Source organism: Podarcis liolepis (assembly GCF_965112155.1).
Source record: "Podarcis liolepis genome assembly, chromosome: 3".
Lineage (NCBI taxonomy): Eukaryota > Metazoa > Chordata > Lepidosauria > Squamata > Lacertidae > Podarcis > Podarcis liolepis.
In genome coordinates this window covers 60,651,191-60,666,243 of record NC_139557.1, presented here as the reverse complement: position 1 = coordinate 60,666,243, position 15,053 = coordinate 60,651,191, and positions in this window count along the sequence as shown.

The following is a 15,053-nucleotide window of genomic DNA, read 5'->3' as shown; positions in this document are numbered from 1 at the left end:
GACTGTTGTACTCATTTTACACTGTAACTTTACCAGTCCTGTAAGACTGGGAATTAGAAGGTTGTCCCTGTTTCTAAACTAAGCTCCCTGTGGAACATAGTGTGTGTTCCTTGTTTCAGAACAGTAAAGTTACTTCTTTAATTGGCCATTGGAACAAAAGGGGAAGTGAGGGGTGAGTTTAAACCTGCTCACAAATATGTCCACCCAGATTGGGGTTCAGGTGAGCAGCTGGGAGGGTTTAGGTCACTAGATCACAACTACTTCCAAGAACATTCCCTTTTTGGCTCTTTCATCATTGAAACTCTGACCCTAGTTGGGCCAGGGTGTTGAACGAACAAAACTGCCCCCCCAAAAAAATCCCTTTGGGGGCTCTCAGTCCTGATTTGATCCTGTGCTGTGATCCCCCGCAGTGACAACATTACAGCAAAGCCAGCTCTGACTCTTCAGTTTGTTCCAAACAGTTCTGATATATATGTAAGTTAAGGCTATTACCAATAAGCACCGAGCCGATAAATAAATTGGATTTTCTTTTGCTGTTAAACTTCTTAGACTTCCAGCTGCTGCAGAAATTTGGCAATTGGGCTGCTGCAGGAAGAGGTCACACGGTACACTTCCCTTTGAAGTCTATCGTAGGCTGACATTTAGGTGGCAAAACTTCAAAAGCAAAACTAGTTCTTTTCTAGACAGAAGCCATGCTTTCACACTGCTTTACTGGCTTAACATCTAATTAAAAAGCCAAAAATTACTGCATCATTTTTTTCAGCCCTTCTGACTCTGAAGCACAAGAGGCAAGGGATATCTAAGAGACAGATTATTGAGGAATTTCTCCCAATAAGCCCTTTTCTTGCAACAGCTGGATCCTCCTGTCCTTTCTAACAGTTGTATGACACCTCCAGACTGCCATTTTTTTGTGGGAATATAATTCAAGCACATACTGGAACTTTAGCTTTGCACAGTTAAAAGGAGTCTGTCGGCCTAATGCAAGAAATTGTTTTGAGTTTGGGGGAGGGGGATCAGACGTTTTGCAGTTAGGAAAGCGATTGGTAAATATATGAAATGTGAGATGGAACAAAACATTAACATGCAGACGTGTAAACACACTGCAAGCAAATCTGGATGTATGTTGTACGAATGCTCATTGTCACCATCTGGCAAGGAAATCAGAATGAATGCTCAATAAAGAACAGCTATAATCAAACCAACAACTAAGCTTTTTTGCAAGCCAGTTAGGATGAATGCATGATAAACGGGTCAGTCAGAAGGATTCATACTGAAGACAGGTTGACATTGTATGTAACCTAAAACTGCAACAACTGTTGCCAAAATGCAATTTGAAGTCATTTTCAAGACTGCAAAGGTATCATTTCCAGTCTCATCCTAAAGTAGCACTGAGGAAACTGGAGGTCCTGCAGGAGGTCCTGGAATACAAACTCCCATCATCCCCAACCACTGGCCAGGGCTATTGGGAGTTGTAGCCCAACAATAACTGGGAAGGCCACAGGCTCCCCACCCTGGTTCTTAATGCCAGTGGTCCCCGAAACACTTATTTGCTGATTTAGCTAATCTGATCTGTATTGTGTTAATTTGAGACTTGCTGAAGTTTGGGCTGCAGTCATGGCCCATTATTGCTTACAGGCAACTATGGGTTAGATCCAGACTTGTGCCTACTGGACTACCAGTCTAGTTGGAGAAAGCAGCCAGGAGATGGTACACCAGATTACGTATTCATATAGGTTTTTTAATTATATTTTTATTGCTGCTTTTATTTCTTATTGTATTTTACTATGTCACCGTTTGAATTCTACAATAAAGTCCACTATGTAATAAATAAAAGCAGCAGTAAAATACCAATACAAACCATACAGCGTCTAGCACAACACAATCATTTTTCTGCTGCTTGTAGCAATTGCATTAAGTGGTCCACCAAGACCCTCAGCAATTGTTAAGTAGTCGTGGGGTGGCAAACCACTTCTCTAGTGTGTGCATTCGCATGCATGCAAGGGCACTTCTGCAGGGAAGTTTACTGCAGACTCTGGTGCTTATGCATGAATGTATGTTCTTTGCAGCATCCATGCAATGTTGTCTTCATCAAAAAGACTGTCCAATATTTTCCCTTTTGCTCCAGATTTAACATTTCCACAGAAAATCTGATAAGCAAACAAACTCTCTCTCTCTCTCTCTCTCTCTCTCTCTCTCTCTCTCTCTCTCTCTCACCACCCCACCCCGTGGAAAACAGTAAATCCTGATTAAATGGGGGGGGGGATTTTGAATTGGCATTTTTCTGAGGTTAATGTTATATGGGCACTGCGATAAACTTGCAGGCATGAGCAGCACCAAGTCCAAAATCAACTGTTGTGCTGAAGCACCACAACTGTGCCACAGGCTAGGAAGTGTCCTCTGGCATAATACTTCTGCAGTAGAAATCCTTTTTTAAAAAGTCTGTCATAGCCTAAGGCCATCAGCCATTGCAGTTTATCGGGTTTCCCTATCAATCTTCACCTAGGCCATCATGGTTCCTCAAGCTTTCACTTGATAAAATTTATCACATCAACAGGCTCTGAAAAGGCTGAACGTGCCCTGCAGTAGCTTATAAATCGAAGTTCTCTGGTTTAATTACACTGCGGTGTCTTATTAAAATGCTAATGGATAATATTTCTCAGAAGAATATTAGTGGTGCATGCTGTGAGTCTGTTAACATTAATGGGACACTCAGCAATTTATAGTCAGATTCTTTTTAAAAAGAAAATTGCTCTAGACTAGTGTGGGTGAGAGACATCTTTTCCCTGCATATGCCCCTTAGACATACACATACCCCTATGCTAAGGGTGGGGAACCTCTGCAATGAGGCCATTCTCCCCAAAACAGGCCCACATCAGCTGATGGGCAGGATAATAGGGGTTAATTCCACATTAAGCCAAAGCAGCAGAATTTCATCCCCATTCACCGGCTGAGCTTGAAGCCCTGTGCAAAAGCAACCTTTGAAGCAGCTTTTGCACAGGAGGCTTCTGCAAAAGCTTTAAGAGAGCCCTTATGCCCATGTTTGAGACTCTGGAGGCTCAAACAGGACTATGGGGGCTTAAAAGGAAACACAGGAAGACTTAGGAAAGGCTTTGTGAGTCTCCTCCCACTTTTAAGCATCAGATATCGGACTGCAATTGATTTTGATGGGTGGGCAAACTTGGCCCACAAGCCAGACCCCTATAGCACGCTTCTCTGGTTTATAAGTCAATGAGTTTAAAGTCAATGCTTCAAAAGTGCTGTGTATGTGGCTTTGCAGGCACCACCGATCAGCTGATCAGTGGTGGCTGCAAACCTATTTCATCTAAGCCCTGCCTTTACCAGCCCCACAACTGATGTCATATGATGTCAGGTGTAGGACAGGTGGGCGTGGCTTGAGTGAAACAGCCTAGCAGGCCAAATAAGGGCCCCTAGTGGGCCTTATTAGGCCCAGGCGTCCAGAGGTTCCCCCATACCTCCTTGATTTAGGACATTAATGGGGCTGTGGATGGAAAGTGCCCCAAAGCATAAGTCTGCATTATTTCAAAAAACCGGACCATCTTCTTAAAAATTTAAGAACAGCAATGTAAAATTGAAACAGCCCTTCTACAGAGACATGGAAGTAGTTCGGTAGACTTCTAAAAACAGGAGGCATAATTTCTTTGTAAAGAATTCTTTAGAAATTCTTCTGATTGACTCACAATTCAGCTATGTATAGAACCACCTCAGAGGCAGCAGTCATTACAAATGTCTGAATTCAAAACAAGCACACAATGTTAATGAGGGGGCGCTCTCAGAGGAATGAAACAGCTTTCTTGTGTTTTAATAAGTCAAAACAGGGAAGAGATTTTTAACTTTCTTTTCTCTCTGGCTTGGACAACAACAGGGATGGGAGTCTGTGACCTTCCAGATATTGTTAGACTATGGCTTCCATAACCCCTGGCCACCAGACATGCTGGGCCACAGCGGACAGGAGCCAGGAATTCATGTGAGGGACATGCAAAATAACGAAAGCATTCTGTGAAATGATATATAATGAGTTGGAGGAAAATGTTTAAAATAACTTTTGTGGAAAAACCAGCAGCTTTTCTATTAAGAATTATAGCTGATGAAATACCGGAGGAGCAGAAGAGACCGTTTATGTATGTGACGACAGCTGCAAGCATGCTTTTCACCCAGAGATGGAAGGAAGATAAAGTTCCAACCAGAGAAGAATAGATAATCAAGATGATGGACTCAGTGGCGGAGAGCAGGCGGGGCGGGGCTGGCACGTGCCCTGGGGGTGTGGCGTGCCGCCCGCACTCCTCTTCCTCTGCCAGTGGATGGACTATGCCAAAATGGCAAAACTGACAGGGAAGATCAGAAACCAAGAAGATGGGAAATTTAATAAAGAATGGAAAACATTTATCAATTCTGTTACAGAATACTGTACACAGTTAAAAATGTTAGCAGGATTAATATAACACTTGTAATATAATAATTCTATGGTTACGAATGGAAATCTGAAGACAATTTGTATAATATTATAAGATGTAGTATAAAATGAAGTACTATGGAAACCACAGGGGGAGGGGGGAGTCAAGTCCACGGATTCAGGGAATCCTATATATGTATAAAATTGAACATACTGTATCTGAATGTAAATGATATTTGTAAAAACTTTTTTTAAATTTTTTAAAAAGGAGTTGGGAATCCAACATTTGGAAAGCCACCAGGTCCCCATCCCTGGGATGCAAAGTAAGAGTGACACAGTTCTAGTCTCAGACTAGAAAAGGATCTCCTTAATTCAAAGTGCAGAAAATAAGAGTAGACTCATTCATAAATCTACCTCATTGTTAGTTTATTTCTATTATCATTTTAAGCTTTTAATTTATGAATTATCGCCGTTTACAAATTTGTTTAAAAAAACAGAAATAAAGTCACAAGAAGCATCCCCTTTATATAACAGAGTCTAAAGACAATTTGAACATTCATATATAAATAGCAGCATTTATAAATCTAACAGAACAATGATTACCTCTCCTTTTGAAAACGAAGCTCCAGTTATCCTAATGGAGGACTTATTCTTGAGACTGCTCCCACAGTAATTCTTCTTAGCTGGATCTCCAGAAAGACTCTCCTTTTACTGGATATCATCAGGGTATTCACCTCCTGATAAATAAAATAAAAATAAAATATATTATGGAAGTTTCTCTTTTTCCAGTATCTTACAGTTAATACATGTTTACTTTCAAGTTTTGTGCATTTCTAGTAATTATACGACAACCTAGTTGCTTTCCATGCCTACATCACTGAAATTGGTGCGACTTGCATTCTTAAATGTTCAGAACTCCCACTGGTTACAATTTATATAAGCTTTGCTAATTTACTCTGGACTCCATCCTACATGGAAAAGGCTTCAAATTATCTTAAAAATGAATGCGCCGCACAATTTGTTCTAATGTTTATTTAATGTACTTGGAATGACACAGCTTTTGTCCGGAATCAAATACCAGCTTAAACGCTTCTCATTTATGCAATTCCTTTTTGAAGTATAACCTTACATTTCCTTTAAAATGTTCCATAAGTGAAAAGTTGTTGTTGGTATTTTTAAAGGGCTGTCCTTGTTCTAGCAGCAAAATCCAGGCTGGCTACCCTGCCTGCTACATTTTCAGATCCACTTGGGTTGCATACACTCGGGTTTTCCCATTCTTGTGGAAAAGGAGAGAGCATAGATTGGTCTCGGTGCCTGACATACACTGGACCATTTAAGAAACAGGTGATAAGAATCCCCATAAACCTACATACCAAGGCTACTCCAATAACATGGAATTACCAAGAGGCTTTCAGCCCGGATGCTGGTGGGATGGTGCCATCATGTTACCGCAATGTTCCAGACTATACATTAGCTTTTGAGCATAATTCAGGGTGCTCGGGTTGCCAACATACCACCTTTAAGGTCTTTGCCTGATGCCCAGTGCCCACAAAATCTCCAAGCCCCACACCACATTCATTGCCCTTTCGTTGTGAGGCATCGAGGATGAAGATCCTTCCTTCTTCCTTTAAAAATGCAATGGGTTTTATTCAACTAACCTTTACTCAGAACAGAACAATTGAAAGTAACCAGAAGGTGTGGCACACACAACATTCACTCAAAACTCCAAATATGTTCATAACCTGAAGCACCACTTTAGCTAATGGGGCCTCCTGCTGCTGCCACGCTGCCAGAGCTCGATTTCTGTTCTCATCCTGAAGCAAAGTTCTTAACCTGAAGCATTATTTCTGGGTTAGCGGAGTCTGTAACCTGAAGCGACTAACCTGAAGCGTATGTAACCTGAGGTACCACTGTATTGGGGAGGGCAGGAGTAGGACACAGCCATGTGGTGGCGGCAAGAGACTGAGGAAGTGCAGCTCCGCTCGCCTGCCTCTCGTGATACTAGCTGCATGTGAACACCCCAAAAGACCAGGAAGCATAATGTGTAGAAATCTTTGAAGGCTGCCTTTTGAATCGAGCTGCCTTGTCTGGAACATGCTCAGGTTGCCTGGAAATGCTAACTCAGGCTGAAAAACAAACCCACTTTGCAAACATGGAGTCATTTGCAACTGACATGCAAATTGTGTTCACTGATGTGCAAATTGTGTTCATGTGGGGCCGGTTTTCCTGAATGTTTTCGAAAGGGAATGATTTCTAATTGGTACATTGTGTCCCCCAGCACAACTTAAAACTATTTACTCTTAAAGTGAAGTTGTATAATAATACAATATTTTCTTTTGAAATGCTTGAGGGGCTTTTTTGTTAACTTTGTGTTAAATATGCATTTTGTAGTTGACCTTCTTTGTAATATTTTATTTTGAAATCTTTAAGACAATATTTTAGTTTCTTGTTCATTATGTTGCTTTGATTGTATGCTTTATATCTGACTTTCTTCAGTAATGTTTTATTCTGGATTGTTTTATCGATGTTTTAATGTGCTGTAAACCACTTTGAGATTTTTCTTTAAAATATAAAGCTGCATAGAAATGAAATGAATAATAATCTTAACTGAAGCATTTCAATTTGTTACATAGCCATGGTTTTAACGTTTGTATTATTTGTATCAGAAGTAATTCCCAGTGAGTTCAATCAAACTTACTTCCTCAGTCTCATTAGTGTGCTGACTCTGCTTGTAGCTAAGTGAAAGTTTATTGATCTCTGTCAGGTGATGGGAACATAAACCTTTGTAGACCTCAGTCAAATGACTAGGACCATGACATACCATATTTTTACATAGCAGCAGCGCAGTGGGTCACCTTGTCGTTACCAAAGTGATTATATAGTATTTTGGATTCATGGCCTTTGTTTTCTGATACAGGGCATGACTGTATTCCAGAAAATGGTCAATGTTCTCTTTCAGTTCAGTTTTATAGCTAATAATTTTCCACTGGGCGATAGAAATGGTTTCATGCTAAGAGCACTCAAAATTTAATCCTTATTATATGAGGCAGGTGCCGCTACTATCACAGAATTGTACACAGATAGTCAGCTATTAACTATACAACTTGTTTTTTCACCAGCTAATTATCCAGTGCTCAGTGAGTCACAAAATAATGTGTGTGAACTGTTGAGGTTAAAAATAATAATGTCATTTTTGGTGTTTGACAGCTCATGGAGGAAACCACAATATACTGCAGTCATCAAATTAAGAACATGGATGTTTGAACCAGCCCACATAACAAGAAGAGATTCCATTGGTTTGTGGTATGATATCCACATACAGTGGTGCCTCGCAAGACGAAATTAATTCGTTCCGCGAGTCTTTTCGTCTTGCGATGTTTTTCGTCTTGCGAAGCACGGTCCGTCGCAACTGCACCTCTTCAAGCGGCTTTAAGAAAAAAGCGAACAAACTCGCAAGATGTTTTCGTCTTGCGAAGCAAGCCCATAGGGAAAATCGTCTAGTGAAGCAACGCAAAAAACAAAAAACCCTTTCGTCTAGCGAGTTTTTCGTCTTGCGAGGCATTCGTCTTGCGAGGCACCACTGTACACATACACCATACAGCTGTGATCAATGCAGCCTCTTCTTTATGACAAACCATTTACTACTTATTTATTTATTACATTTGTATCCATCTTTACTCCATGGAGCTCAAGGGAAATAATAATAATAATAATAATAATAATAATAATAATAATACCCCACCCTCCCCGACCGAGACCGGGCTCAGGGCAGCTAACACCAAATATATAAAATTCCTTAAAAACACAAAATCAAACGATTAGTTTAAAATACATTTTGAATCATTTAAAATCAAAGTAAAATTAAGTGGGAACCCACAAATCATAATTGTAGGGGTAAGGAATTAAAATTTCACCAGGCCCGGCCACCCCTGCTGGTCCCTTATGGGCCGATAGAAAGAGCCAAAGAGGCCACTTACAGTGTCCCACAAAAAGAAGGGGGTCGGACTGGGCCTGGACCAAAGGCCTGGTGGAACAGCTCCGTCTTGCAGGCCCTGCAGAAAGATGTCAAATCCTGCAGGGCCCTGGTCTCTTGTGACAGAGCGTTCCACCAGACTGGGGCCAGGGCTGAAAAGGCCCTGCCTCTGGTTGAGACCAGTCTAAACTCCTTGAGGGCCAGGACCTCCAAAGTATTAGTGTTTGTGGACTGTAAGGTCCTCTGCGGTGCGTACCAGGAGATGCGGTCCCGTAAGTACGAGAGTCCTAGGCTGTATAGGGCTTTAAAGGTTAAAACCAGCACTTTAAACCCGACTCTATACTCCACTGGGAGCCAGTGCAGCTGGTATAGCACTGGATTAATGTGATCCCATGGCAAGGACCTCGTAAGGAGCCTCGCTGCAGCGTTCTGCACCCGCTGGAGTTTCTGGGTCAGCTTCAAGGGCAGTCCGGCGTAGAGTGAATTACAATAATCAAGCCTGGAGGTGACCGTCACATGGATCACTGTGGCAAGATCAGGGAGAGAAAGTTAAGGGACCAGCTGCTTAGCAAGGCGGAGGTGGAAAAAATGCTGCCTTTGCCGCAGTTGCAACCTGCGCCTCCATAGAAAGGCAGGCATCAAAGGTTATACCCAAACTCCTGACAGAAGGCACTGGCACTAATTGCACCCCCGCAAAAGATGGGAGTAGGCCCCCCAACCCCAAGTCGTCCCAACTCAGCCAGAGGACCTCTGTCTTTGAAGGATTTAACTTCAATCGGCTCCCACGCAGCCATCCAGCCCTAGCTTCCAAACATCTGATCAGTGTGTCTGGGGCCAAAGTCAGGATGGCCGTCCATCAACAGATAGAGCTGGGTGTCATCAGCATATTGGTGACAACCCATCCCGAAATTCCGGACAAGCTGGGCAAGGGGGTGCATAAAGATGTTAAAAAGCATTGGGGAGAGGATTGCGCCCTGGGGCACTCCACACACCAAGGGGTGCCACGACGACAACTCCTCCCCTATCACCACCCTCTGTCCCTGACCTGAGATAAAAGAGCGCAGCCACTGTAAGGCTGTGCCCTGAATCCCCACGTCAGCAAGGCAGCGGTCCAAAAGTTCGTGGTTGACCATGTCGACCATGGTTCTCTCGCTCCTCATTTTTTCCTTACAACAACCCAGTGAGGTAGGTTAGGCTGAGAGACAGTGAGTTGCTGAAAGTCTTCCCAATGAGCTTCATGTCCAAGTGGGTATTTCAACCCTGGTCATCCATGTCCAACACTCTAACCACTACACTGGCTCAATGTACAATATTAACAACCCAAATAAAACAGTGATGCACTTCTTTTTTTTCTTATGCCATCCTTTCCGCTTCCTTTATCTACTCAAGGAAATGAGCTTGTAGTCAACCTGACAGAACCACTTACCCTCCAAATTTGACTGCAGATGACAAACCGAGATCAACCTTTGTCACAACAAAGTAGCTGCTCTGCTAACAGGTGACACCTGTGTGTTCCACAAACAACGGATAAATCGATGGTTAGAGTCTCACTTCCTCAAGTGACAGGCTGCAAGGCTGTGCATGAGGGGAAGTCAAGGGAAACAAGAAGTCTGATTTCCAAATGTTAGTGCAGTTCAGAGCTTCATCATTTGGTGCCTGAGCTGCAAAGCCAGGGCCCTTTATATCTGAAACGGAACCTAAAGCCTTAGACACACCTAGTTGGGACAGCTTCGCATAATCATTCTACTCATATGAATCATATGATTCATCATCATCATCATCTTTAATTTGTATACTGTCTTTCTATCTTACAATACTCAAGGTGGTTTACAAGCTGAAGAAACAAAAAATATACATCTTATAACAATCTAATGCAATACAAAAATGTGATAATAAAACAACTTTAAAATAGTCATATTTTAAAGTAACATTCAACAATCATTATAATAGTATTAAATAATAATAACATAAAAGTTAAACACTCAGTTACAATAAATAATTTCTAAACTATAATCAATAAAACAACAGCAAGCCACAGCACATAAAATAATACAATACAAATTGAGATTCAGATTATAGTTTCCTCAAAATAGCTGTAGGTTGCAATCCTAAGCATAGGTAAAGGTAAAGGGACCCCTGACCATTAGGTCCAGTCGTGACCGACTCAGGGGTTGCGGCGCTCATCTCGCTTTATTGGCCGAGGGAGCCGGCATACAGCTTCCGGCATGACTAAGCTGCTTCTGGTGAACCAGAGCAGTGCACGGAAACGCTGTGTACCTTCCTGCTGGAGCGGTACCCTTTTTATCTACTTGCACTTTGACGTGATTTCGAACTGCTAGGTGGGCAGGAACAGGGACCGAGCAACGGGAGCTCACTCCGTCGCAGGGATTCGAACCACCGACCTTCTGATTGTCAAGCCCTAGGCTCAGTGGTTTAACCCACAGCGCCACCCGTGTCCCACTTCAGTTCAAATATATGAACACCTCCACTTTAATGTTAAATCATTAGGAGATAACATTGTCTTTAATGCTTTAAAAAATGGCTTTCTTTCCCCCCCCCTCCACCATCTTGCCATGTTATTCATACGATAAACACAATAGCACACAGCAAAAATGGGGGGGGGATGGGATATTTCACAAAATGTTTTGCCTGTATGGAATGAATGTTGCCCTTTGGGTGATTTGTTGTTGTTGCCCCTTTGCAAAAAGGCAGAAAAAAGGAATAGAGTGTCAGAAGGAATGCATTCCTGTTGCCATAATAATCAGTGTAGCAATAAGCAGGTTATCACAGCATGTATGACGTGGTGATATAACCACCTCTGATTGGCAATGTAGTGATGTCATTGTTTTCACTATATGATTCCTAATTGGCTGTAATCCTGCAGTTAATGTGCCTTTTCAAGTGAAAAAATGGCACCCACCCAAGCAGCAGCAGATAGAGGAAAATGGGTACAAAGGCATGGGGGGAAATGCAGTAACCACCTTGCAATATCACTTTGGTGAGAACTCCTGTTCTGCCAAGCTTTTGACAGGTGGTGTGTTTTGACAGTCCAAGCACATTAGCAGCTACCAAAAAAAAAAAAAGCACACATCTAGAATGCAGGCTGAAAGACGAAGAGTTCCACTGCTCTCTCACTACATAACACAAAGGGCCGTTGCAAAGGGCCAGAACACACCAAGCCCAAAGAATAGTATTTGCACAATGAACTCCCAATCAAGGAACAGACTCAGAGTAAAAGAAGAAAGGCAGTTGTACAATCTTTATATTTTCACATTATATATTTGTCCCTGCAGGTGACCTGTGGTGTCCCAGGACACCAGGACACTCCGAAAAACAATAGACATTGAGGCAGGAAGCCCACAAACCCCAGACCATTTTCTTGTCTCCAGACCCATACAGAAATTGAGATAAGATACCACTCTGCCTTTTCTTCTCAAGAGTGTCTTCTTGCTTACTAATCCAGTAAAGGACTCAAAATGGATTCACTGGCAATACAGGTGTTCTGGAATTCTAACTAGGATCAAGGTATGGCTGCTTCTTCTCATCCACTAGACCAGGCTTCTTCAACCTCGGCCCTCCAGATGTTTTGAGACTACAATTCCCATCCTCCCTGAACACTGGTCCTGCTAGCTAGGGATCATGGGAGTTGTAGGCCAAAAACATCTGGAGGACTGAGTTTGGGGAAGCCTGTACGAGACAACCACTCAGGAATTTCACCTTTATCAAGGGGTGCCTGACAGCCTATGCAGCAGTGCCTTGCAGAACAATGAAAAGGGAACAGTGGAAACAGTGAAAGGGAAGGAAAAACATACAGAGCTATTTTTGTCCTCTGCTAGTCCTATGTCCCATGAGTGGCAGAAAAATCTACTCCAGAACACTTGGTTCCATTTTCCACATTAAAGCTATTTCTATCAGGGCAGAGTACAATATGAAAACAGACCTCAAATACTGAAACGACCTTCTAGAGAAGCACATTAAAACTGAAGGTAAGAATATTTAATGAAACTCCATGCTCAGATATAATCACAGATTGAGTACCAGGTCTAGCAATAAAACCATAATGTAATTTAGTTCAGTGGTGTTAATCTATTTCAGAAGACTTGTTTCACATTCTGTATTTTTTTTAGATAAGAGGTACATAAGTTAGCCTAAATGGTATTATGATAAATGACAAGTAATATCATATTTAATTCCAAATAGACATAGCCAGAGTATAGTTGAAAGAGGGCTTCATTGTGCCCGAGTGACAGCTGAGGTCAAAAAGGGCTTTGCAGCATATTTTGGATGTTTTGTCAGAAAGGTGCTTTCACAAAGCAACGTTGCTGAAATCTTGGTGACAATTATGCAGGCAGAGGCCAATGTTTCATTTTCAAGCACAGGGAATCATTTATAAAAAGATGTTTACTAAGTCCAGAACAGGTTTTAAAAATTGATAAATGAAAGGAGTTATTTCCCATGCCATAAAAACATTTATCTTGCCCCACTTTTGCTTCTGGTCAAATGGGACTGTTTTTGTTTTGCTTCTGTATTTAATTTCCCAGGTTTTGCAGGCGTTTGAATCCCTGTTTACAAGGGAAGTGGTAGGGTGAGTGTTCTCCAGCTTTTGCCAACCTGGTACCCTCCAGATGTTTTAGACTACAACTCAACTTAGGTCCATCCAGCCCCAGGCTGTCAAAGTCATCTTAAACTATGAATGACTGAATGAATCCAGCAGACCACAAGGAGGCACCAGAACGGCAAAGTCAGACATCAATTGTTGCTCAAATTGTTATTCATTTTCAGTTTGAAAAGCAACATAAACACTGATTTCCTGAATTGCAACCAAGTTTTAATTATAATCCTGTGCCATTAGGTTCCTTTCTTCTCCCTTTGCCCATGCCTGCTCTGGCTAATATGCTAATAAAGCTTTGCTCCTCCTGAATGTTTTATTTATTTCTTAGATGTTTCAGTTCCCTCCCAGCATAAGGCTCCCAGAGCAGCATACAATGGCAAGAACAAATTAAATACAACAAAATGCAGTCATAAAACCAATGAAGCAGCCATCGCCTTTTTCAGATGAAAAAAACCCCAAGCAAAAGCCATAAAAAGGCAAAATCAATGGGAGTAATAAAAGTCACCGAAGAAGAAGCCTTTAACCAGATGAGCAAAAATCCAACAGAAGCCATAAAAACACAAACACAGCTATATAACATGCTGGGATGCCTGGGCAAATTTTTAAGAATCCTTCACCAGGCAGCACAAGGACATCAAAGTTGGCACCAGGCAAGCATCTCTGGGGAGAGCATTTCAAATGCAAGGGACCAGGACTGAGAAGATGCTCTCTCGCTAGTCACTGCTTACCTGACTTTGGAAGGCAGGGGGACTCAAGAGAAGCCTCTCGCTATGACCATGTGGTTTAGGCCAGAGGTAGGGAGTCTTCCCTCTTCCCATGGGGGAAAAAGTGAGCAGGGGCCACAGACTAGCTGGGCCAAAATATACATCCACACCTGCACACTCTCTTCAGACATTCATATGTGCACACATCCCATTCAAGCAGATTCAGGTGACAGAAGGAGCTTCTTCAATATACTGACTTTTTTTGTCTTTTTCAGTAAGATTGAATCAATGACCTTGGTGTTAAATTGTGGGTGAGCATATCAGACGACGCAGCGATTCTTCAAACAGCTCTTGCTTATTCACAGGCCAGGCCAGAACTGAACTGAAGGGTTCAGCCAGCCTGCTTATATAGAGCTCCACTACAACGCAACTGTAACACTTTCTGTAACTATCCAATCACTGAACGTCACTTTCAATCCCTTATTTGCACATGTGGACCCGAGTGAAAACTATCTACAGTATCTCCCTGCTGGCCCAGGGTGAGAACTTCAGTACATAACACCTGGGCATTTATCCTTTCATTGTTGCTGCCACCATGAAGAATCAAAAGGAGAGGACTGACCCCTTGCAAGCAGAGCTAAAGAGAGCCTGCTGCTTCCCCCCCTCTAGCCAATGCCATGGTCCACAAGCCTTACCTAAGACAGACAGGAAACAGCACCTGAAGCTTCATTTCTGCACAGGGCGGGACCTCAGACTGCTTGCTCCAGCAATCACCACAGGATATTCCACAGCAAGTGTGTTTCAGGGCTATCTTGGCTGTGAGTCCTGCTACCTGCCCTGCAGGCCTTTTTATACCTGGCCTGGGAGTGTAGGGCCTTGATTGACTCCAGCTGCAGAAACTGAGGCTGCTGAACAGACTCCTGGGTTCAGCTGTTGTTGTGTTTTTGGGTTGTTAGATGCAGGAATCAGTGGATTTAAATGAAAGAAGAGGGCAAATTAGGATTGTCCATTTATCAGCCCCATGATTTACTCTAGCTGTTGAGCTGCAATTAAAACAATTTGGCCAAAATAAAGACTAAAAGAAGATACAATAATATTGTAGCACTGTATGTAGATGATATGGAAAGCAAGCACCATCACTAATGTACGCTTCTCCCTTAAACCCTATAATGAATAAACTGATGGGTGTAAAGTACTCAAGAACTCAGAGGGTGAACTCAGATTTAAATATAAAAAAGACCCTTTAGCTTCAGGGTGAGCCCAGCTTTCTCCCAGCTTGGCAACCAAAATGATAGGTGTATAATTTCAACAAATTGAATGCTGACTTAGCTGTCAGTAATCCGAGATGTCTGC